Raw genomic sequence first — 25,723 nt, forward strand, 5'->3', positions numbered from 1 at the left:
TTAATTTTCCAAAATCCATGGGGTGGCAGAGTACCTCCCTGCCACCCCTTCCCCCTTTGTTGGCCAGACATAAGGAAGTACTGTGTGCGCGTGCACCCGCTGTCGTGCACACTGCACACACTGCACATCATGCATGCGACGTGTGTACATGACGTGCAGTGTGTGCAGTGGGCGCACATGCACGACAGCGGGTGCACGCGCACATGGTACTTCCTTATTTCCGGCCAACAATGGGGGAAGGGGCGGCAGGGAGGTACGCTGCCGCCCCATGGATTTTGGGAAATTAACAGAGCACCAGCAGGGGGGAAGCAGTGGGAGGGCTAAGTGCACCCTTCCCCGCCCTTAAAAAGCCACCCCCACCGGCATCGGACCAGCGGAACCACTGGTTCTTCAAACCAGTTCGGAGGCCCATAAAGGGCCTCCGGACCGGTTCTATGGACATCCTTACCTGTCCCTTATTCCATGACTGCTAAGTTTACTCAAGAGGCTTTGGTGGAGAACTTTATTAAAAGCTTTTTGGAAGTCCAAATATACTATGTCAGCTGGATCACCTTTATCCACATGCTGGGATACAGACAGACACTCTCAAAGAACTCCAAAAGGTTAGTGAAGCAAGACTTCCCCTTGCTGAATCCATGCTGGTTCTCCTTCAACAAGGCCTTTTCTTCTATATGCTTAACAATTTTGTCCTTAAGTATGCCTTCCATCAATGACTGACCTGTAATTTCCCAGATCCCCCTAGATCCTTTTTTGAAAATTGGGAGTCACATTTGCTGCTTTCCAGTCCTATGGTACAGAGCCCAATTGTAGGGACAAATTATATATCTTTGCTAGGAGATCAGCAATTTCATATTTGAGTTCCTTCGGAACTCTTGGATGGATGCCATCTGGCCCTGGTGATTTGTTAATTTTTAGTTTTTCAAGGCAGTTTAGAACATCTTCCCTTGTCACCTCAAATTGGTCCAGTTCCTCAGCCACTAAACCTGAAAAGCTCAATTCTAGAGAGGGTATATGATCAGTATCCTCTGCCATGAAGACAGATGCAAATAATTCATTCAGCTTCTCTGCAATCTCCTTATCCTCCTTAATAATCGTTTTCACACCCTCATCATCTAAGGGTCTAACCACCTCCCTAGCAGGTTTTCAACTCCTAATATGTTTAAAGAATTGTTTGTTATTCCCCTTGACACTTCTAGCTATATGCCCCTCAAACTCTCTCTTTGCATCCCTTATTGTCTCCTTGCATTTCTTTTTCCAGAGTTTATGTTCCTTCCTGTTTTTTTCATTTGGGCAGGACTTCCATTTTCTGAAGGAAGTCTTCTTACCTTTTGTAGCTTCCCTGGCTCTACTTGTTAGACACGCTAGCATCCTCCTGGACTTGGTGGTACCTTTCCTCCTTCTTGGTATACATTCCAACTGAGCTTCTATTATCGTGGTTTTAAATAACTTTCATGCTTTCTGGAGTGATTTGACCCTCCTGACTTTCCCTTTCAACTTCCTTCTTACTAGTGCCCTCATTTTTTGAGAAGTTTCCTCAAGTTATGCCTGGAACAGAGGGAGAATGTTGCAAAGGAAACGGATTGGCAAATCTGTGAAATTCCCTTGTTGTTGCCGATCCCAGTCCAGCAAATGTGAACTGCAAGAAGATCCCAGAATGAACATCTGGAGGGTCTTTATTTTGAAAACCAGAGGTTTGAAAAAAACACCTTATACCAATTTTTACTGCTATAGCATAGTTCTGAGAGAAAGCCTCACCACCACCCTACTTTATCTTTCCCTTTCCTATGTGTGTCAACTTAAAAACACTCCCACTGTGAACTCATCCCTTTCACCTGCTAGGCTGCTAATATTATGAGTGCAACTGCCAAATCACTCCCCTTACTATGTAAACCATAATTTAAAGTGTCAATACTTCTCTGTGTGGGTCAGGCATGTGGACCAGTTACGGACGGGAGCTTGGTGAGTTCTGGAATGAGTCACACAAAAGGTCATTCAGTTCACATATCCGGAAATGCTGGGGGAGGGGGCCTGGCAGGGAGCCTGCCTCCTCACACACAATCAAAATTACTTTGTCGGCTCTGCTGCTCACACAGCACACGAGCCATGCTGCAGCGAACGGCATTTGTTTTATTTATTTATTTAATTGGTTTATATGCCGGCCTTCCAAAAATGGCTCAGTGAGAAATGGCATAGCAGGGAGCCGGAGGAGGAAGTCCTCCAGCATCCCTCAATGCACCACACCAGGAGGCTTTTCAGACAGCGGGCATAACAGATACTTCGACTCAAAAGGAGCATTGTTTTACCCTGGACATAAGTCAGGGCTAGGTTCCATACAGAGGGAAACCCCCGAATCGTGTGTGAAGTGCTCTCTGATATATCACACGGACTTCAGGGTAAATGTGGCCAATATATGAACGCACACACCCACGCTCCCATGGTAAAGTCGCCATCTGAAAAAGCTCCAGGAGAGGCGATCTTGCCGCCTGGCTCTCTGTTCTTGGGCTGCCTGCAACCCGCACACACACACAACCAGGAACCTGGTTAGAAGGGTGCACTTGCACCCTTCTACCTAGGTAATAGCCCGAGGTAAAACCTCAGGTTACCCAGCGGGGCAGTGCCAGGATCAACCTTGATCCTGGTACTTCACACAAGCTGCCCTACCCTGGTAGGGCTCCTTGTGTGAATAGCCCTACAGTGTGGTATTGCAAAGGCAGATGGAGGAGGGAATTTCTTGTGACTGAAACCCTTTTCCTTTCCCACTTTCTCTCTCTGTCCCTTTACTCCTGGCTTCCTGTCCTCAGAACACATTAACGCCATGGTCTTTACACATGAATGGGAGACGTGGATTGTGTCTCCAATTTTCAGTATCTACTTTTTTAAAATACACACAATATTCCATGTATGCTGCTTGAACATAAAAATATAGTTAATAAAGCTGCCTTCATCAAAGAACTCCTACCTCAAATATTTGTGGAAGTTACTGCAAGGCATTCCAGATTTTAATTCAGCCTTTACTATATCAACTTGTAGATTATTTTCTTCATTTGTCCAAATATCACCCATTATGGCAAACATTTGCTCCATATTGCTGATATTTCCCATGGGATCTAAAATTTTAGATTTAAATTCTCAATGCTGCCAATTAATAAGTTCAGCCCAAAGATATAAACTTAAAACTGGCAACCACCTGTCAGTTTGAATGGTTGTATTCTGGCACTGAGGCAGGCAACCTCTTCTTCTGTGAAAGGCTAATGTACAGCATTTGGAATCAAAATCCAAAATGCCAGATCCCATGGGGGATATGAGGCTGCTGCTCTGAACACTAGGGTCAGATTCCCTCCTGTGAATACCCATCAGCTGACTAGGGTAGTCTTGTTGCTGAATGGGGTAATAATCATGGAGGACCCCTGATGGGGCATAGAAAGAAATGGAGAGAATAGCTATGTAAACAAAGCCTGTCTGAGGCTTTAAAAGAAGGGCTTCCATCCCTGGCTTTAGTGACTGAACCTTCTGGTGAGTTTGAGGGAGGCTCCACAGGCAGTCACTGAGCCGAACAGAATGATCACTGATTTTTAGCCCCCCTGTAGACCTTTATTGTCTGCTCGTATTTATATTAATTAATTAATTAATTAATTAATTAATTTCTATTGAGTGCATTTCTGTTCCATCCCATATATAAATCTCTGAGCAATTTACAGTTTTAAACACAAACAATTAAAACATTAAATCAATTAACACAGTTTAAAATATAGATTAATACCCCACCACCACCACTATGATTGTTGCCAAGAACGTCTGTGCAGCTGCGATTGGCATCTGGTGAAAGATGATAGCTGATGGGCTCCCCTGATTTGAGTCCTGATAACACTCGCCTCCATATTCTTCGTATCATACCAATTGCGCTATGGCAATGCATAATATTTTATTAGACTAATGCAGTATAACTTCGCCATTTAGCGTATTTTAGTGTACTTTACCATTTAGTGTAATTTAGTGTAACTTTTCAATTTTTAGTAATAGTCCAATTTATGGTAACCATTGTAGTTTTAACCATTCTTAATTTTAATTCTAGCTTTTTACCACATATGAAATCATTTTCAGCTATATTACTACTACTATTTAAATTCCTCTTCTATCTTTTCTGTGCATTTTATTATGGAAAAGTATGTTGAGCGGTTTTAGTTTCTTAGTAGTGTGGCTTGTTTCTTTTTAAATTGTAATTATTTTAAATTCTAGCCTTTTCACATTAGCTATCATCATATTTGCAATCACCTCTATCAACATGTAATTTTTCTCTAGTATTACCTTCATTTAATGTGTAATTTTATGCTGGTCTCTGACCCTAATAAAGCTTGACTTGACTTGAAATATAGATTCAGAACAACTTTAAAACTACATACGTATTATGAAAATAAAACAAATATTTCATCATATCTGCTCTGAAATCAGCAAGTACTGAGCAGTTATATACCCCTGCTAACTTTGCAAAGAGGCACCTTGTAACATGGTGATTCCCTTTATTTAGCAAGAGGAGATTAACTGGCTCTATCCACCCCCAGCACAGTACTTCCAGTGACTGTTGCTGCTGTCTGTGTTATGTTTCTTTGGAAGAGCGGTATAGAAATAGAATAAATAATAAATAATAATGGGGCAGTTAGAACTAGTGAATTTTTTACATTTTCGTATTTAAAGCACCAAAATCACTAACTTGACCCACTCCACAATTTAGCAAGTTTAAAAGTGGCAACTTTAGCTCCAGGACTTGCTGTTTGGGCTTAAGCTTAGAGATGTGCACAGACTTGTTCGGAGGCCCTTTTACAGGCCTCTGAACAGGTTTGAACACCCAGCGGTTCGGCCAGTTCAAAGGTGGGCAGGATAGCTTTAAGGGTGGGGGAGGGTGCACTTACCTCCCCCCACCCCCTACCTTTCCCCCACTGGTGCTCTCTGTAAAACCTGTCTGGTGGGGCTGCAACGTACCTCCCTGCCGCCCCATCTTCTCCTTGGACTGGAAGTGACCAGAAGTAACCTGCGCATGTGCGAACGTCGGCACATTCACCCTCCCCGCCCTTAAAGTTATCCCCCCGGCCTTTGAACCGGCCCCCGCCAGTTATTATTATTATTATTTATTCGATTTCTATACCGCCCTTTCAAAAATAGCTTAGGGCGGTTTACACAGAGAAATAGCAAATAAATAAGATGGATCCCTGCCCCCAAAGGGCTCACAATCTAAAAAGAAACATGAGATAGACACCAGCAACAGTCACTGGAGGTACTGTACTGGGGTGGATAGGGCCAGTTACTCTCCTCCTGCTAAATAAAGAAAATCACCATGTTACAAGGTGCCTCTTTGCCAAGTTAGCAGGGTTCCGTGCACATCCCTGCTTAAGCTCTGCTAGTAAATATGAAATTCAAGCAAGGGTGGCCTGCTGGTGTTGGACAACAATTCCCATCATCCCCAAGGCACTTTCCAGGTTATCTGCTACAAATGCTTCGGCTTGGCAGGATCGTATTCACAACGACCCCCAGAATTTAAAAAAAATCCTACAATGGGAAAATACAGCAACATCTTTGCAATGGACATACAACGTTATAGCACTAAATCACAGTGATAAAATCCGAAACAAGGCATCCGAAATGTGAATGGCACCCTGCTGACAGCACAGGGACTGCGGTTTCACAATACAGGAAGTATGAAAGCACACTTAGCAGATACGCAGTGACCCTGTTGTAAAGTCTAATCTGGAAAGCGCCCAGCTGTGATAAATTACAGCTGGGGATGATAGGTATTGTAGTCCAACAACAGCCAAAAGGCAGGCATCAGCAGTGCTGATTATTGATGATATTTGCGAACATGTTTTATTTGTGATCAACATAGGAGAACAGCTATAGTCACTGAAAACTAGCCCCAGTAGCCCCAGGAAAACAAATAACTTTTTGATGAGGTAAGTTCCAAGTTGCAGAGTCCATTAGGAAAAGTCTTGCTTTTCAAAATTTCTTTAGAACACGAGATCTTAAGAACTGCCTGTATTTGATCAGACTGTTGTGGGTGTGTCTAACTAGTCAGGCTTCTTGTTTCCAACAGTGGGTAGCCAGATGTTTCTGTAAAGTCCCCAAGCAAAGTAGCAATACCCTTGCCTTGTTATTTGATTCTTAGTGACTGGTATTTCAAGATAGGCTACTTCTGAACATGGAGATTCTTTTAGCTATAATGGCTAAAAACTATTGATAGACCTCTAATTTGTGTAACCACTTTTAAAGGTCATTGAAATCATCACCATATCTTATCTTTAACAGGGGTAGTGGTGGGAAGTAGTGGTGGGAAGTAGCAGTGGAGAGAGAAGCCACTAGTCCTCAGAGAAGTAGCCTACATATATACTTTTCTCATTACCCCAACTTCCACACAAATATACATATTTTCATTTGACAACAGTTGAAGCACATGAGAAGTCAAGCATGAGCCAGGACAGACTCAGCCCTTTCCAAATTTTCATCCAGCCTCAGTCCTCCCAAAGGTTTTTCTCCCCCCCCCCCCCCGCTGCTCGCACCCCAAGTTTGTTCCAGTGCCAAAAAATGCATGGCTCTCCCCACCCTAGTTAGCTGATGGAAGACCTGACCTGCTACAGCAGGCTGCAACTTGCAGTCTTCTCCAATCTAAGGGGGGGGGGTTTATACCCTCTGCTATCAAACTTTTTCTTGCCAAATCTCTTGCTCAGCTTACATATGGTGCACAGCTAGTCCTTTATCTAGTTTTCAGCAGGTGGAAAGAATTCAATCTAAATTTCTTAGAGCTGTACTTTCGACCCCCCCATTGTGTCTCTAATGCCAGATTGAGACTGGAGACGGGTCTAGTCAAGGTGGAGGCTAGATATTGGATACTTACGATTTTTTACTGGATTAAAATCCATCACTCCCATGGTAGTTTAGTATTTCTCACATTACAAGATTCATTTCATGCCTCCTGGGAACGCAGAATATTTACTAAACTGGCAACACGGGGGTTGCTTCCGCTTACCCTGCTCAAAATGGAAGTATCACAAGCCCGTGCCTTGGTGAAACAGAAAATATTAGACACGGAGCGGCAGGAAGATTTATCTAAGTCTCCGGGTTTCGCTGTAACGATACCACAAGGTACCTTGTTGCTCCTTTATCTTATCTGCAACAGTTAGACATCCCCAGATATAGGTTGGCTTTTACACAGGCCAGATGTAGATGCCTTCCCTCTGCTGTCCTTGAAGGTCGCTACAGTAGGATTCCTTGTGCGGAGTGTCTATGCCCCTGTGGTGATGGGGAAGTTGAAACAATCGAACATGTTTTGCTTTATTGCTCCTTTTATAGGGATTTACGTTTAGAACTAATATCTCCACTGTTGGCTCGTTTCCCAGGAAATTCACCTAGTCAACAAGTGGCTTTCCTGCTTGAGGACAGCATACCTGCCATTACTCGGAAAGTGGCGGGGTTTTGTGCAGCAGCTCAAAGAGTGCGCCAGTTTTTAATTAACAGTCCTAGTGCTGCTCTATAACCTTTCAGTTATAATATTGTTGATGGGTTAGACTGTTGACTTTTTTAATAAATAAACTCCAGCTTAACACATTTGTGCTCCCCACTCCCCGCTGCTTCTGGGCCCACCCACCCCCACCCCCACCCCCAGTTTATGGGGCCCCAAAGGGAACTCTTATGGTGGCTACAGTGCCGCACCCCACAGTGGGAGACTGTGGGAGACCGCACAGTGGGAGACCGCACAGTGGGAGACCGTACCCCACAGTGGGAGACTGATGATCTGGCCTTCTTTTTGCCAAACATCTGGCCAAACATTTCTTTTTGCCAAACATCTGGCCTTTTTTGTCAAACATGTTTTGCCAAACATTAAAAGGTTGTTTTAATATTTTTTGCCAGAGGTAGCCCTTCCATGAAGCAAGGCAAAGTGGTCGCCTCAGGTGGTGGATAACTGGAAAATCGGAACATCTCCTCTAAAGTAATGGAGAGCAGAAGAATACGAATATGGCAAATATTTATTAGGCATGTGCCCGAAACGAGGCCATTATAAAGGCCTCCGAAATGTTTTGGCGCACGGGGGGGGGGGGATTCGGCATTTCGGCACCGGCAGGGGTAGTACTTTAAGGGCGGGGGAGGGTGTACTCACTCCTCCCGCTGCATTTCCCCTGCTGGCGCTCTGTTATCTTTAAGCCCCTCAGGGCAGCAGCATTCCTCCCTGCCGCCCCATTTCCCCCATCGGCTGGAAGTGGCTGAAAGTAGCGAGCACACATGCACCCATCGTGCTCACGCATGCACGGCAGACGGGCGCGCACGCATCAGGTGCACGCGCGCTCACTACTTCCAGCCACGTCCGGCCGATGGGGGAAATGGGGTGGCAGGAACACTTCTGCCCTGAAGGGCTTAAAAATAACAGCGCGCCTATGGGGGAAATGCAGTGGGAGGGGTGAGTACACCCTCCCCCCATTAAAGTACTACTCCTGCCGGCACCGAAGATCTTCGTGCACATCCTTAATATTTATATAGTGCTTTTCAACAAAAGTTCCCAAAGCAGTTTACATAGCTATAAACAAATAAATAAGATAGCTCCCTGTCCCCAAAGGGCTCACAATCTAAAAAAGAAACATAAGATAGACACTAGCAAAAGCTGCTGGAGGGATGCTGTGCTGGGGATGTATAGGGCCAGTTGTTCTTCCCCTGTTAAATAAAGAGAATCACCAAAGAGGCACCATTTTAAAAAGGTGCCTCTTTGCTCAGTTAGCAAAGCTTAAAGATGAGTTTTGAGTTCCTCCAAGCCAATAGTTCCTTGCATAAACATTCCACAGGCGACAAGACTGACCTGGCAGATCTCAGCAAAGTTCTTTCTGATGTAACCCAGATGACGAGAAGAGGCATAGACTCAGATCCCCTAGCCTTGTCTTTGATGAGCTCCTGGCCAACAACATCCCAAACCAGCCACAACACTCCCCACCCTCAGCACCATTACAGAACAGGTCACTCACCAGAGCAGAGGCTGAAAGCGGCCCAACTGCACAGCCCAAGAGTCAATACAAACTGGAAATGAGAAGAACATTCAACTCCGGGTTCCCTTACAAGAGGCTTGCTCCTTGGGGATCAAAACAAAAAGGAACGCATTCCACTTTCCACTTTTTGTCCTCAGGATTTTTATGCAAGCTGCTGCAGGGAGGTCAGGGGCATCACTACAACCGGAGGAGGGAACAAATGTCCCTGGGCCCCTGCAGGCTAGGTGGCAGCTTGCTTTTTGATTTTCCCCTTGCACATCTCTGAAGAATGCGGTGGGGAGGGGTGGCAGAGGAGGCATCTCCATTTTTTTTTGTCCCAGGGCCCACTCCAACCTTGCTACATCTCTGACAGAGATACAACCATACAGTACTTGTTTAAGCCCCATTCAGGCTCTTCCAAGCAAGAGACAGCCTCACGCAAACTTTGTCGTACAGCTGTGTATACATTCTGTGAGACAGGAGACACATCGTACATAGAGGAGGCAGAACAGTCTCAGAGGCAGTCACCGAACCATCATTGTGCACAAACTCTCACAAGAGACGCATACAGAGCAGCATATACAGAAATGCACTCAGAGAACGAAATGAAGCAGCAGTTAAAATGCACATAGACTCACCCAGGAATTGCAAAGTAGGCATTCATATCAGGTCCTACAATGCCCTGCAACCTGCAAACAGATTAACAGAATCTTAGCACACTCAAGAATTCAGGACACAAAGCAAGAAAGCACCATTCTGTCTGCCCCCCCCCACACACACACACCCTGAACTCTTTCCCCTAGTTCTTTGTCCCCTCACTGCTTTGTTGCAGCTGTCCTCTGTTCTTTGTAGCTTCCACACCCCCTCCCCTTTCTGCTGTGCCTCTCTGGCCTTCTCTCCCTTGGTTTAGCTCATCTCTTTTTCCCAGGCCTTGGATCGTTCCATAACTTGAAGCAGATGATAGTTTTGTTTGGGGTTTTTTTGAAGCAAATTGAAGAAGAGGTTGCTGCTTGTAGTGTGAACTTCTACCTCTGGGAAAGTGGAGTTTATATTGTTTTTTAAAAAAACACACAAGCTGTTCAGCTGGAAGCAACAGTCAGCTGAAAGTCACTGCTAACTCTCTTGAAAATAATTGTCTGACTCCGGCCCATGTCCTCCTCCTTTTTTGACTAGATTTTGTAAATGCTTTATAAAAAGTATGATGATTCACATTGTAACAACCAGTGGAAATTAACTGAGTTCTTGAGTGGAGATCTGCAAGACTGCAATGGTGCACATTCGATTTTTTCTTTTCTTTTCGGGAAGGGAGTAGGGATGTGAATGGAACCGGCTGGCCCGGTTTGGTTCAAGGCTGGACTGGCCTTGAACCGAACAAGGCTAGTTCAGTCCGGCACATCTTAGAAATGCTCCCCCACCCGCCCGGTTTGGTTCAGTCTGAGGGGGGCAGTCCGCGGAGGTTTTTTTTTTTGGTTTTTTTAAAAAATCTTTTAATCTTTCACCCCTTTGGGGGGGCTTTCTATGGGCCGTGGGTGTGTGTATCAGCGAAGGTTTCCCCTCCCCCTTGCCAGCCCCAATCATCACTGCTGCGGCCTGTTTTAGAGCTTATTTCGGCCTCTGTTTGGGCCTCTGTATTTTTGCGCGACAGCCTTTTTTTTTTTTAAAGTGACTGAAACAGGGGCATAGCTATAATTGAGCGAAAGCGTTCAAAGAACATGGGCCCCCAGCTCCATCCCTCCCTATTTTCTTCATTATCTCCCTCACTCTGGGGAGCTGCCAGAGAGAGGGATAAACACAGGCCCTCTCTCCCCTAGCTAGAAGATTCCATCCCATCTCTATACAGTCAATACCTGCTTTGAACACAATATTCGAAGAATATAGAATGGCATCTGATCTGGCTTTACAGTTAACAACATTAAGAGGTCTAAAAGCTGACCCCCGCACAGAGCATCTGCGCGTTTTGGGGGGCCGGCTACCTCTCTCCCCCCCAGCCCAGTCTCGGGCCGGGCCCGCCGCTGCCAGACTCGGTGTTCGGGCTGGGCCCACCGCCGCTGGCCTCCCCGGCCGGGCCAGGGCCCCCGCCACCGCCGGCCTCCCCGGCCAGGCCAGGCCCGCCGCTGCCGTGGCCTCCATGGCTCGGCAAGGCCCGCCGCCGCCTCTGTCCTCCACCACAGACACACCTCAGCCAATCAGGTGCGTCCCTCCGCTCCGCTGCCCAGCCAATCAGCTGGGTTGCCGGGACGCATCCCCACAGAGGCTGAGGCACGTCTATGGGGATTAAATATATAGATTATTTCCACATATAATCTATTGCAAGATGACAAAATCCACTTATAATGCTTATCCCAATTCAAATAGGCACCACCAAAGTGGAAATTGTTTGGAATTTGGATCCCAACTAGAAACACCTCACTTTTTGACCTCTACTACAAACCATTATTTCAAAAGATTAAGCCAGAGCTTAACCACTGGAATTCCTTGAACCTATCTTGGTTACAAAGGATCCATCCAATCAAAATGATTATATTACCCACAATTACCATCCCACTCCAAACAATCCCAGATAATATTTCTAACTCTCAAATTCAGACATGGCAACAAACTATGGATAAATTTCAGTTGAATTACAAAAAGTCAAGTGTACAGAAATTAGTCTTACAACAACAATCTACCCGAGGAGGTTTGAAATATCCTAATCTCCCAGGGTGCTATTTAAGAGGGTGGCAGAGCCACCCCACCCTAAATTTTAGATGACATCTGATTATTCTTCAGGGGAACTATTATGATTACATAAGTAACTGTTCAAATGCACTTAAAAAAAACACCTGGATATAATGTACTTTATTTATAATGCAGTAAATTTGAGATTATAATTATTAATGCCAGCTCGCCAGCCATTGTCTTTGGTAGATCACTTACTACTAGGCCAGAAGGCCAGATAATGTTCCTCAACATGCCGTTAATGGTCTTAAAGTAGAAGCCATCAGAAGTTTTGTAAGATGGCCAGGACTTGCTTCCTCCTGATGGGGGAGGCTGATATGAGAGTGTAAGGTTACTCATCTTCCCTCCTGCCCCTGCTGGGGGTGTCCAAGTAGTAAGTGGAAAGGAATGGCAGATCCAGGTGGTTTCTGGGTGAGAAAGAGAAAGACACAGACTGAATTTGGAGAAGCGGGTAGGGAGCTGAAGCACCTCAGGGTGTCGATCTCTCTGGGGATCTGATGTAACCTGCTGCTGTTCTACAATTTCAACTCCATCTCATGTTCAACGTCTATCTATCTATCTATCTATCTATCTAAAAGCCCTCCAGATATTACAAATACACCATTAGCCTCCAGTGATTCCTCCTCCAAAGGGCCCAAGGAGCACTGCACCTCTGGAACTGCTCAATGAAGTGGGAAATGGACAATATTCAAGAGCAGGCCTTGGATGTAAATCTTGTGCCCCTCTCCATCCTCAACTTAAGCCTGGAATGGAACCCATGAAAGACTCCCCCATGGTTTTTAGATGTGGAGAAAACATCATATGACTCTAAGTTTCTTGTCTTAAAGTAATCAATGTGGAAATTTCTAACCTTCTAATTTTATATTAGGAAGAGGAAGCACACTTATTGCTTGCTCAAATAGGCACAGGCGTTAGAAAACAATGTTCTACAGACAGACAGCAGAAGGCACTTAACCTCCATTGTAGCTATAATTGAGCAGATGAGTTCAAAGAACCTGGGCCTCCGAGCTCCTGAGGGCCCCCCAGCTCCACCCCTACCTCTTTTCTTCATTATCTCCCTCACTCCAAAGGGCCACCAGGGAGAGGGGCGAACACAGGCCCTCTCTTTCCAGGCTACGCCCCCACTCCATTGATTCAGGTATTTTAATTTACTCTCATTAATTCATTCATTCATATTCTCTCTCTTTAATTAAAGTAAAGTTGTGCCGTTGAGTCAGTGTACTCATGTATGCTAACTGATTAGGATAACACATCAAGCACCTGAGGAAGCACAGTCAGGTTCAAGAGAAACTGCTGTTGTTGTTCTGCTGCTGCAAATGAGGAGAGAGTGTGGATGATGATTTCCAGAACCAAATTACAGATGTTTCAGGAAATCAAGAATTAGTAGTAATAATGGGCTATTTCTAGATAGGGAGGCTGTTCACACAAGCAGCCCTACCAGGGTAGGGGTGCCCATGTGAAGCACTGGGATCATGGCCTATTCTGATGCTGCCCTGCTGGACAGCTCAGGAATTTCCCGGGGCCATCACCCGGGCAGAAGAGCGTGAGTGTGCCCTTCTACCAGGGATCGCGGTTGAGTGTCTGCTCAGGTGCCTGCCTGCCTGACACACACAGCCAGGCACCTAGAGAGCCCAGCTTGAGGGGGAATCTCCCAATGCACCATACTCCTCACAGGGTGCATTGGGGGATTTCTGAGGCCGGACGGTGTTTCCCCGGCCTTCAGAATGCTGCACTGATCACTACAGTGGCGATCGTGTGTGTGCCACCATCCTGAAGAGGAGGGGGCAGGGGGGAGGTATACTCCTGCTTTCCCCCCAGCCCTCGCTAGCCACCAGGGATTTCAGTCATGTGAACAACCTTAGTGACGGCTATCTTGACTAAATTTATTAGAGGACGTCCTATGGCTGTTTAGTGGTTCTTTAGAGTAACTCCTGAGTAATAAGTAACTCCTGAGTAATAAGTCAGCCAGTGGTTTATTCCAACATGACCTCTGATTCTTATGGGCAATTTTGCTGGTGATGATGATGTTTTGTAGATGATGTTTTGCAGATTACAGATCTTCCTTGCCTGCCAATTCTTGAAATACCTTTTCATTACTATGTTTATTCTAACTTAAACATAGAAGAGGAAAGCCTTGCCTAAGGAGGAAAAGGTGTAGATGGACCATAATGCAACCTTTACAGGAGTGGTTTGTTACCTGCATAGGTAGTGATGCATGGGAGGGTTGGATCCAAATAGATTAGACACCCCTGCACACACCAGTTGCTTATGCAACTGAGCATACATTTCTCCCGGTTCTTGCCTTGTGTAGTATCCCTTATTATTTTTTTTAAAACCAACCTGGTTTATTTGTATTGTGATCTTTCAGACTCTTTATTTTTTTTATTTTCATTTTATTTTTTATTTTTGCAATTTAATTTAATTAATTAATTTATTTCTATTAAATTTTTATACTGTTTGACCCAGGTGGCTCTAGGCAGTACACATAAATAAAAATAGATGAAAACTAAATAAATAATCCATCCATTGAAATTAAAATCATTTTTTAAATTAAACAATTTAACCATTTAAATTATGCTCTTCTTTAGCCTTTAGGCAGGGCTGCACAACTTCAGTCCTGCAGCTATTGTTGGACAACAACTCCTACCATCCTTGATCATTGGCCACTGTGGCTGAGAATAATGGGAGCTGGAGGGTCACAGTTGTGCAGTCTTGTCTTTAGGGAGCTTTAGCCTCCTCCGTCTCTCCAAATTACTTTCAAAGGGCTGTGGCAGCTGCTGTTCTTAATCAATGTTGCCATCAGCAGAACTCTTTCTACCCAGGAGAACATCAAAGGGGTACTAGAATCATTGGTTCCCTGTCCAGCCTCTGAAATCTTAAAAGATTGCAGAGATTTAAATGGCCAGAAATCCAGCCTAAGAACCTCAAAGTGTGTGTGCACAAAACCCCTCACAGCTATGTGTCTGAGATGGCCTCACAAGGGGCTACTATGCTTTCAATTTCCAACCCATTCAGACATGAAACAAGCAAGCAATAAGCATTTTAGAACTTTCCATTGTAGTCTGTAGTCATTATAGTCCTCATATACAAGCAGTATTGGTTATATCACATATTCTCCCCCTGTCCCCACTGCCAACAGCAATCACAAAGGCACAAGAGCAGCAATATAACATCGAAAAATTAAAAGGAGGAAATTTTGATCACAACAGCAGAATAGATGCATGTTTACTCAGAAGTTAGTTCCATTAAGTTCAATGGATTTACATTCAAAGAAGCAGGGGCGTAACTATAATTGGGCAAGGAGAGACAGTTGTCTAGGGGCCCACTGCCTCCAGGCCCCCCCCCAAGACATGTCACATGACTCCCCTTTACTGAATTTATTCAAAATTCTGAGAAAACATACATAGTCTCACACTGCATGGTTGAAAGTCTCCTTTGCTAATCTGCAGCAAGGGGCCCATTTTAATCATTAGTGTTTCTACTGTGTTCTAGGCATTAAAAATAGTACAAATATATAGTATTCAATGTATATCACTATATATTGTGAAAAGTGTGTGTGTGTGTATATATATATATATATATATATATATATATATATATATATATATATTCAGTGAAATGTATTTCCAGGCAGCATACTGATTTTGAAATATCAGACTTAAATCCTTGGGGGCCTGGGGTGTGTGGAGGCCCTGGACTTTGAGCGGGCGGGCATTTTAAAATCTCCAACCTTACTACGCCCCTGCAAAGAAGGGTGCATACGATTGCAGCCAACTCATTCCAGACAATCAGGATCGAAAGGGGGGGAATTATTCAGTGCAGTCTCAGAAGGTGATATTGAGTGAAAAGGTGCCATTTAAAATGGTGATTCTCTTATATTTAACAGGGCAAGATCAACTATATCCCTATCCAACTCTAGCACAAACAACCCTCCAGTGGTTGTTGCTGGTGTCTACCTTATGTTTCTTTTTAGATTGTGAGCCCTTTGGGGACAGGGAACCATCCTATTTATTTTTCTATGTAAAGCATTTTCAGAACTTTTTGGTTCAAAAGCATTATACACATATTTGTAATAATAATAACTTATTAAGTGGAATTTTCAGCAAGTGTTTTATTAAGAGAACACAGAGACAGTGAAAACCACATTCAAACATGGTTTCTTCCATTCCAGTCTCCACTGGAGTCTCAGCAGAAGTGCGGGGGAATGCTGCAGATGTTCAGTAAAAGTGAAGTGCACAAAAATGAAAGTGTACCCCCCTGGGGCTTTTACACACAGCAGGCTTTACCACCGGTTTACTGTTTACCGTACCGCAATTTTGGAGGCTTTACTGTGAAATCAAAGTTGTCCAAAAAATCTGACAAAAATAGTGGATTTTTTTACCCTGGATATAAATCGGACTACACACGCACTGTAAAAAACCCAAATCGTGTGTGAACTGTTCCCTGATAACTCATACAGACTTCAGGGTAAATCTGGCTGATATGTGAACATTCTCCTCCATTCCGGAGGAGATGAGGGCTTTAAAAGCCCTGTGTGAAAAACTTCCTGGGCATTTTCCAGTTTAAGTGCTGCAACAGTTTCGCAAAGTGTCTGCTGAGCGTCCCTTTGTATTGCCTGTGTTTTGACATCACAGTCGCTGCGCTGTCAGCAGGATGCCATTTATATTTCCCATGCCTTGTTTTGGATTTTATCACTGCAATTTAATGCTATAACATTGTATGTCCATTGCAGGAAAGTAGCTGTATTTTTTTCGGTTGTAGGAGGCTTGCCCCGTCATTTGTGCTTGCAATGAAGTGCTGTGTGGATTGTTCAAATCACAATGTGACGACTTGGTCACTAACTTAAGAGGAAGCCCATTGAACTGAATCATTTACTTCTGTGCAATCCCATTTGTTTAATAACAACAATTTATATACCACTTTTCAACATTTGTTTATGCTCCCTCCCTCCCCCCCCCCCAATTACTGCAAGGAAGCCCAGTGAATTGAATCATTATTTAGTTGCCCAGGGTCTGAAGCAGCTGAGGGAGACCAGCTGCTTCCTCCGGGGGGCCTTCCCCACCACTGCTGCAGCTCAGGCTGCTCCCATGGCCCTGGGGCTGAGGGCTGAGGCTACCATTGGGGCTGGGCGAGTTGGTCTTGAGGGAGGTGGTGACAATGGTCGCAGTGGCAGCTGCTATGGCTGGAGGAGGCAGCATTGGCATGATGGGTGGTGGAGAGCCCAAGGCGAGAGAGGCGGGCTGAGGGGATTGTGGTGGCAGCGGCTGCTTCAACTTAGTGGTGGTGGTGAGACAGGGACGGGCACCCACAGGCTCAAAAAATATTTTCCCCCCCACAGCATGCGCATGACACCATTGAACAGGAGGGTGGAGGGAAGGAGGGGGTGCCAAATGGCTAAGCCTCCCAGCACATCTGAGCCCACACAAATGCACTCCTTGTGGCCCAGCTTTTGCACAGCCTCAGGCGGGGAGGAAGGAATGGAAGGTGGCGGGGAGCATACGACAAACCAGTGACACCAGGTGGTTCACACCCACCCATCCACCCACCCTGGCCATGCAAATGGCAGTAAAAAATGCAAATATCGCTGCTCCCTCCTATTATTATGGCCCTCTCCGCCAATGCAATTTTTTAACCCCCCACCCCCAGAATCGCTTGTGCCATGCTGCAATGATGCAAGGCTCACTTAGATTGTTTTGTTTTGTTTTGTTTTGGAATGGTGCTTCCCCCTGCTGGCAGGGGGAAGCTGGTTTTTGCAAAAGTGCGTTTTAAGGATTATTTATTTATTTATTTATTAAGAAAGGCCGTCATGTCACACACACCACAACTCCATTGGTCCACATGGAGCAGGAAGAGGGGGCAGATAAATGCGTTTCGAGGAGAATATGGACACCTCCTGCCTGGAAAACACATTGCCTGGAAATATGAATGGCCACCAGCCTACAAAAAACTCTCGGTTTGAAACCATTGCACAACTCCATCGAAACCATTGCACTACACCATCGTACTTTGCAACCCTTTAACCAGAGCAAATCTTGTAGTCCAGAAAATGCCCTGGTGAAGTCAGAAAATAGTGGGATGAGCTAGTGCAAGAACTGCTAGCTACAGATACCCAGCTATGACTCTGCAAGCAATTCCTTCCACAAGCCCACAAAAACTCCTGCAAAAAAACTCTTTTGTCTGGAGTTATTCATGGAGGAGGGCAATTATTCCCGTACTTTTTGGGAGACAAATTCTGCTAAGCATCACATCTCCATTGATACACCAACTACGACCTTACCTGGACAGAAATAGCTTGGCCAAAGTTACTCATGTTCTGGTAATCTCCCGCTTGGATTACGGCAATGCATTGTATGTGAGGGTTTTTTCTGTCTGTCTTGCACTATTGATCTCTAACAGGGTTAAGATAAAACCCAAATACATATGGTAATATCCAAACCAGAATTCATAATCTATTTAGAGTGTTGGAAAATGTTGTGAACCACTTTTCATAAGGATTTCCAATGCCTAGTTGGGACACAGTAAAGACACATTACTGATTCAAAGTCGAGCTCTGTAGAGATGTCGAAATGCACTGGATGATCAGACGCCTTGCGTCAAGGCGAGAGGCTAGCTTGGAAGGCCGACCTATGCCACATATTCAAGAACAGGAGATCATTAGTTTCCGAAGAGCTCTGTATCACTCTGGTATTCATGTTAGAAGCATTGGAGATGGAGGACGTTATAGAGACACCTCCGCTGAATTTTTTTTTTTGCAGGAATCCTGCCTCTCTTCAGAGGCTGGTCCCATGGCTAACGCGTGAACTTACTGTCTTGTTGGGCACTCTCAGCTCTCTAGTCAGGTTTGTGCAACGTATTATCATGAGACATGTAGTTAGATATGATATGGAGAGTCAAGCACTTGCTAAAATGTTAAAACCTTACTTGCTGCATTGCACAGAACACTTCGTGCACGAGTATCAGCTTTGCCAGGTGCCCTTTTAATATAGAGTCATATGATCAGCACGCAAACTATGATTGTCCTGCTCCTTCGTATGAAGAAGGAAGTCGTTCGAAATCCTCCATTATTACGATCTCTCCAGATGAGGCAGATTCCCTCATCTGATTGTAATCTGATTCCCTCATCAGACTGTAATCCCTTCACAGTTGGTACTGGCCAGGCTCCTTGGGATGATGAAACACCAGGCCCTTCCTACTCCAGCTCAGAGCAGGCTCGTGCTGCCATGGACACTTCAGAGAACTGTGATGAAGGGCCCTCTGGACACACCACTGAGCCTCAAAGGCAGTTACCAGCAAGTGCAGAGACCAATGGTGCCAGTGGCGACGATTCCCTTAACAACTGTGCTGTTGTTGGCTATGTGAAACCACGAGTGGAGAGGACACCAGAACTTGTGGAGCTGTCTTCAGATTCTGAGTCTAAGGCATCAGCTGATGGGGGCAAATGTGGAGAAGTGAAGGAAGTACAGCCCATCCGGTATCACAGGTTTGATGCTTATGGCCACAGATTATCTAAAAAAAGGAAATCTGATGTGCAAGTTTCTGACAGTAGAGAGCGGCATGGCCTTAAAAGAAAGAGAAAGCATCATAGCCGGGAAAGACGAGAAAGGAAGAGATGTTGGAGATGAACTTCCAGTGCATCGACCTTTTGCACCAACTGTCCTAATGACCACTAGGGGCATTGGGAGTAGAGACAGTGAGTAAGGGTCTCCCTATCTGTCCCTACTCTATGACCCCTGAACTGACTCTGCAGCACTTCCTGTACTGAGTCACAATCCTTCCTTTCCTCCTAGAGAGCGGATGGAAACATATCTCTCTCTCCTTACCTATCCACTATGTAGTCCTTTAGATTAGATATAGGTCTTTCCTGTCTAAGTGTATTTAACCAATAAATGTTTAGTGTTTAGTCACACAAGGATCTCCATGTGTTTTCTCTAAATAGCTGCAATATCCAAACCATCCTCTGCTACCTACTCTGTAACTGGAGTGTGTGCTCGTTCCTTAGTGCTCTGCTGTTTTACCTATTGTGGGTAAAAATCAACAACCTCTAACAGCGTTATGGGCCCAGCAGGAGCAACAGGCTTCTAGGCACAAGCAGAGTTTATTTCATTTTTCATTTTTCATTTTTGAAAGTGCAGCTGAGTTAGTTAGAAACTGCAGTATGGATCCTGTGACTGCAGCCTACTCAGGAATGGCTCCTTCTTTTCCCAAACTGGATGGCAATAACTACGAAACCTGGGCCCTCAAGATGAAAGCGATCTTCATGACAAAAGGAATCTTTGAAGTGCTCACGGAGAGACGGCCAGCCCAAGATGAAACTGTTCAAGCCTCGTGGGACAAGAAAAACCAACACGCATATGGCCTTTTAATTTTGAGTATAAGCGATGATTTATTGATCTATGTGCGGGTTACTGATTTAGCCTCAGAAGCGTGGGATAGACTGAAAAAGCAATGCGGCCAAGTCTCTGCAAACGCAGCTCTTCTCCTATATAAAAGGCTATGTGAAAGCAAACTGCAGGAAGGGGGAGACTTTGAAGCCCACATAGCAAATATCTTAGAAATTAACAGGCTTTTGAAGAGTAACCAATGTGAATTGAATGAAACTATTCTAATTGGGGCAATCCTACAATCCCTGCCTAAAAGTTTTGAACCCCTAATTGTTGCTCTTGAACTGTCTCACTGTGAACTGAAGGTTGATTATGCCGTGTCCACTCTGAGAAATTTTAATATAAAGTTGCAGCAGGAGAAATTTGAAAGCAATGGCACTCTGGCACATTTCAGCAGGCAAAGTAATTCCAGCATTTGCAAGCAAAGTAGCCTCAGTGACTCATCAGCATATCCAAAGAGCGGGAAACTCAGAAGGCACAGACCTGGTCACCATGGCAATGAAGTAAACACAGGGATGAGTCATGGCGACAAACAAAGAAGGGAGGAGAAGCACAGACAAGGTGGCTTATCTGAAAGGGCCAGTAGTAATGCCAAGAGCTACAGCATTACCTTAGGAGAGCAAACACAGGGTCACACTTTCATCCTGGACTCAGGTGCATCCCAGAATATAATCTGTGATCGCAATCTGTTCATTGAACTCGACACATCCTACAAATCGGATGTCACATTAGCAGATTCAAGGAAGATAAGTGTGGCAGGCAAGGGGACAGCAAAGATACTTTGTGGCTCTGCTACTGAAGCTTATGAGGTTAAGATAAATGATGCACTTTTCGTGCCAGAGATGCAAGTCAACTTGATTTCAATTGGGCATGGACTCAAGAAGGGGTGCAAAGCAATTTTTGAAAATGAAGCATGCTACATCTCTAAAGGTGATGAGTTAATCATGACTGCCCACATACGGGATGATGGACTTTTTGAAGTGGACTGTGCTACTGCACAAGCAAACATGGCAAGTAGCTACCAACACAAAAATTGTGATTTCTTATGGCACAGAAAATTGGGCCACCGAAGCCTAGACTTTAATACTGACTCCCAAATGAGGAAACTAACCGAGGGATTTAATATAAGGGCATGTCCAGAAATGGCCAGCAGATGTCAGTGTTGCATTCTTAACAAGGGAGTCAAGCCAACCTTTCCAGCAAGGGGAAGTGTACAGTCCAGGCGCATTTTGGAACTGGTGCACTCAGATGTTTGTGGGCCGTTACCGGTCAGTTCAGGTGGAAATAGGTATGTCCTGACTTTCATTGATGATTACTCCCGATTTTGCTATGTGTATGTTCTAAGAGAGAAAAGCCAGGTGTTTGAGAAATTTAAAGAATATATTGCACTGGTGAACAACAAATTTGGAAGGAAGCCCCAGTGTTTGAGGTCAGACAATGGAGGGGAATATATGTCAAACCAGATGAAATAATTTATGAAATCAAATGGTATCTCTCAACAGACTACCCCTCCATTTACTGGACAGCTCAACGGGGTAGCTGAGAGAAAGAACAGATCTCTGGTGGGAATGACCAAATGTCTACTGCATGATGCCAATCTAGCAGACAGGTTCTGGGGTGAAGCAGTGATGACTGCTAACTACCTGCAAAACAGATTGCCAACCAAGGCAACAAATAAGACGCCATTTGAACTTTGGCATGACAGAAAACCTTCCCTAAGACACACCAAAGTGTTTGGTTCAATGGCCTATGCATATATTCCCAAAGCAAAGAGGACCAAACTCAATTGCAGATGTGAACTGGGAATTTTTGTTGGCTATGAATCTAGAGGATACAGAATCCTTGATCAAAAAAGTGGAAAGGTCAAAGTCTGCAATGCAGTGTATTTCAATGAAAGACAAAGACCAAATAAAGGTGAAGCATCAAAGATTTCCCCAGAAATCCAGATGAATAAAGAGCCATATGATTGGACTCAAATGGATCTGGAGTCAAGCAGCGATCCTGAGGAATCAGTGCCAGATTTAGAAGGGGCTGCACAACCAGAACCAGAACTGAGGCACTCACAGAGGCATAACAAAGGGGTTCCTCCTAACAGACTCTCACTCATGCCTTTTGGTCTATGACCGTAAATAAACATGACTGACTGACTCTCACTCATGGCTAAAGGAGGAGAGATGCAAGAACCCACTATGTGGCAAGATATAGAAAGGTTGCCAGCTGATGAAGCTGAGAAGTGGAGAAAAGCAGCAATGGAAGAAATTGACTCCTTGCACAAAAATGAGACTTGGAGACTTGTGGAACTACCTGCTGGAAGAAAGACTGTGGAATGCAAATGGGTCTTCAAAGTCAAGCAGGATGCAGAAGGGGATGTACAGCGCTACAAAGCCAGACTAGTAGACAAAGGATACTCCCAAGTCTATGGTCAGGACTATGATGAGACTTTTGCACCAGTTGTGAAACACACATCAATTAGAACATTGCTCAGTGTGGCAGCAGCCAAAGGGATGAAAGTTGAACACTTTGATATAAAGACTGCCTTCCTACATGGGGAAATCGAGGAAGACATCTACATGCAACAACCACCAGGCTCTGAGGAACCTGGAAAGAAGGGGCTAGTGTGCAAACTGCAAAAGAGCATCTATGGCTTAAAGCAGGCAGCCAGAGCATGGAATGAGAAACTGAATCAATTATTACTTAAGGAGGGGTTCACGCAAGGAAAAGCTGACCCCTGCCCAATGTTCTAGACTCAGAGACAATAGATGGACTTACATTCTGACTTACGTTGATGATTTGATTCTTGCACATGAGGAAATGCAAGACAGTCATGAAATTGTACAACACCTGAACAAGGAAATAGAGGTGAAGGAACTCGGAAGCATCTCATATTACCTTGGCATCCAAATAGAAAGGAGAGAACGGAACATTCCTTCTCAACCATTCCTTCTCAACCAAACAGAACATTCCTTCTCAACCATTCCTTCTCAACCAAACAGAAGATAAAAGTTCTTATAGAATGCCTGGGACTGACAGATGCCAATGAAGTCAGCACGCCAATGGATGCTGATTTCTGGAAGCAAGATGAAGACAGACAGCCTTTACCAGCCAACAACCAGTACAGAAAGGCAATTGGAAAACTCTTGTACATAGCCACAGTGACAAGGCCAGACATTGCCTCAGCAGTGGGAATCCTGAGCAGAAAAGTGAGTGTGCCAACGAACAAGGACTGGATAGCGGTCAAAAGACTGGGAAGGTACCTGAAAGGTACTGCACATTATGTATTGGAGATCCCAGCAAACAGCAATCCCAAACTTGTGGGATATGTGGATGCAGACTGGGGCGAGGACAGAACGGACCGCAAGTCCACAAGTGGACACCTGTTCCTGTATGGAGGTGGAGCCATAACTTGGAGTAGCTGCAAGCAGTCACTTGTCGCACAATCATCCACAGAAGCGGAGTGCGTTTCAGCAAGTGAAGCATGCAGGGAAGCAGTATGGATACACCAACTACTATCAGACTTTGGCATCGAGGAACCAAAGCCCACAGTGATGTTTGAGGACAACCAAAGTTGTATCCAGATGTCCCAAATGGAGAAGATGAAATCTTGAACTAAGCATATTCCCATAAAGTACCACTATGTTTGGGACTTGCAAGAAAAAGGGGTGGTCCAGCTGAGGTACTGCCCCACAGAAGAGATGCTGGCAGATGGATTAACTAAGCCATTATCCAGAGACAGATTCCAGATGCTTCGTGAGAAGATGGGAGTCGTGACCAGGTGCGACAGGCAATGAGAAGGGGTGTTGGAGATGAACTTCCAGTGCATTGACCAACTGTCCTAATGACCACTAGGGGCATTGGGAGTAGAGACAGTGAGTCAGGGTCTCCCTATCTGTCCCTACTCTATGACCCCTGAACTGACTCTGCAGCACTTCCTGTACTGAGTCACAATCTTTCCTTTCCTCCTAGAGAGCAGATGGAAACATATCTCTCTCGCTCCTTACCTATCCACTATGTAGTCCTTTAGATTAGATATAGGTCTTTCCTGTCTAAGTGTATTTAACCAATAAATGTTTAGTGTTTAGTCACACAAGGATCTCCATGTGTTTTCTCTAAATAGCTGCAATATCCAAACCATCCTCTGCTACCTACTCTGTAACTGGAGTGTGTATTCATTCCTTAGTGCTCTGCTGTTTTACCTATTGTGGGTAAAAATCAACAACCTCTAACAAGAGAGATCACAGCAGACGCAAACATAGGAAGAACAAAAAGAAGTCAAGAACCAGAGACAAGAGTCTGTCTTGCAAAAGTCAAACACGCTCTCCAAGTAGCGAGAGTGGTATGTCTAGGGATCGAAGCAGATCAAGATCCCGCAACAGTGAGTCCAGGAAAAGAGGATCACAGAGCAAAGATTACTTCACATATGGTTACCAATGTAAAAAACATACCTGTTACCATAGAAATAGAAGCCCAGATGGTTATGAACCAAGAAGGCAACCCAGTAGCAGAGCTAGAACTCTTAGTGAATCTGAGGGAACAAGATCTGAATAGCCTAGAGGGAAAAGGAAGTACAAGTCTCATCACTTGGAGAGTAGCACACCCAGAGGAAATGAAGACCCTTCTTCTGCAAAGGAAGAAAGGGCTCTTCAGAAACCTTTGCTCAGCTACAGAGACTCTTACAAAAAGACAGCTAGTTTTGTGGCTGGACAACCAGAAACAGAGATTCAACACAAAAAGGGGAAGAAAAGGTCGCAAAGCCCAACTGTGGAGATTATTGATGAAGGAAACGCCACCGATGCAAGACACCATACAAAGAAGAGGGAAAGGGAGGAAAACACACCAAAAAGCCATAAGGGCAACTCTCCATTCTCTTCTCCACTTGTCATTACAATAGACAGCGACAGTGACAAAGACCTTGAAATCCAAGGCAATATTGAGCGTGATAGTAACATTTCCTGGAGTCCCACCATGCAATGGAATGACAGAGAAAGAGAGTTTCCTTCACCCCTCTTGGAAGCCAGAGACTGTAGTTATGACTGAGCTAATGAATCAGACAAAATTGACATGGACAGCAATGTGACTACCACAATGGAGGATGGAGATGAGACTCCATGTAGAGTTGCACAGCTGCAGGAAAGTGCCAATCAACAGGAATCTCCTGGGAGGGACAGTAGTAGTAGTAGTAGTTCACTTGAGACAGGCAATCAGCCTAGCAGCACAGAAAGGGACTTAGGCAACCGGTTTCCAGCCAACAGATCGTCTTTGTTTGCAAGGCTGAAAAAGCTGATGGAAGAGTCACGTCGGCCAGACTCATAATAACAGAAACTGTCACTTTTACCTGGTCATTTTTAAATGAGGAGAAAGCAACAACAACTTTTGATCAGACTTTTCCTAAAATACAATATACCAGTGATGAAATATGCATTGCACTCACTGCTCCAAAGGCCAACTTCAAATGACCTCTTTGATGCATACAAGATATGAAAAGATATTAAAATAACTTTCTGATTTCCCCAGGATTAATGAGAGAACAACCTAATGAACAGGTATGGTTGTCCCTGTTGTTGTTGTTTTGTTGTTGTTCACTTTCCCATTGTGTTCTTCTTTCATATGTCTCGCCCTACACATCTGTTATCA

The 25,723-nt window shown here is 44.6% G+C and overlaps 1 protein-coding gene and 1 pseudogene across 6 annotated transcripts in view; one reads left to right on the forward strand and one right to left on the reverse strand.

The window, feature by feature from the left end:
* Window positions 1-11,148, reverse strand: part of LOC128346597 (E3 ubiquitin-protein ligase RNF220-like) — a 128,247-nt gene extending 117,099 nt beyond the window's left edge. For 2 of the 6 annotated variants that reach the window (XM_053300051.1, XM_053300044.1), the window contains exons 1-2: window positions 10,841-11,148; window positions 9,632-9,682 (exon numbers count right to left, since the gene is read on the reverse strand). The gene's annotated coding sequence lies outside the window, so the exon portion shown is untranslated. Of the gene's footprint in view, window positions 1-1,325; window positions 1,868-8,993; window positions 9,098-9,631; window positions 9,722-10,203; window positions 10,451-10,840 lie in introns of those variants that run through there. The other 4 variants (XM_053300047.1, XM_053300049.1, XM_053300048.1 and 1 more) reach the window with 4 other exon arrangements.
* Window positions 11,149-18,277: 7,129 nt separating this feature from the next.
* LOC128343713 (E3 ubiquitin-protein ligase Topors-like) overlaps window positions 18,278-25,723 on the forward strand; it is a 28,970-nt pseudogene continuing 21,524 nt past the window's right edge.

Source organism: Hemicordylus capensis, chromosome 2, assembly GCF_027244095.1.
Source record: "Hemicordylus capensis ecotype Gifberg chromosome 2, rHemCap1.1.pri, whole genome shotgun sequence".
Lineage (NCBI taxonomy): Eukaryota > Metazoa > Chordata > Lepidosauria > Squamata > Cordylidae > Hemicordylus > Hemicordylus capensis.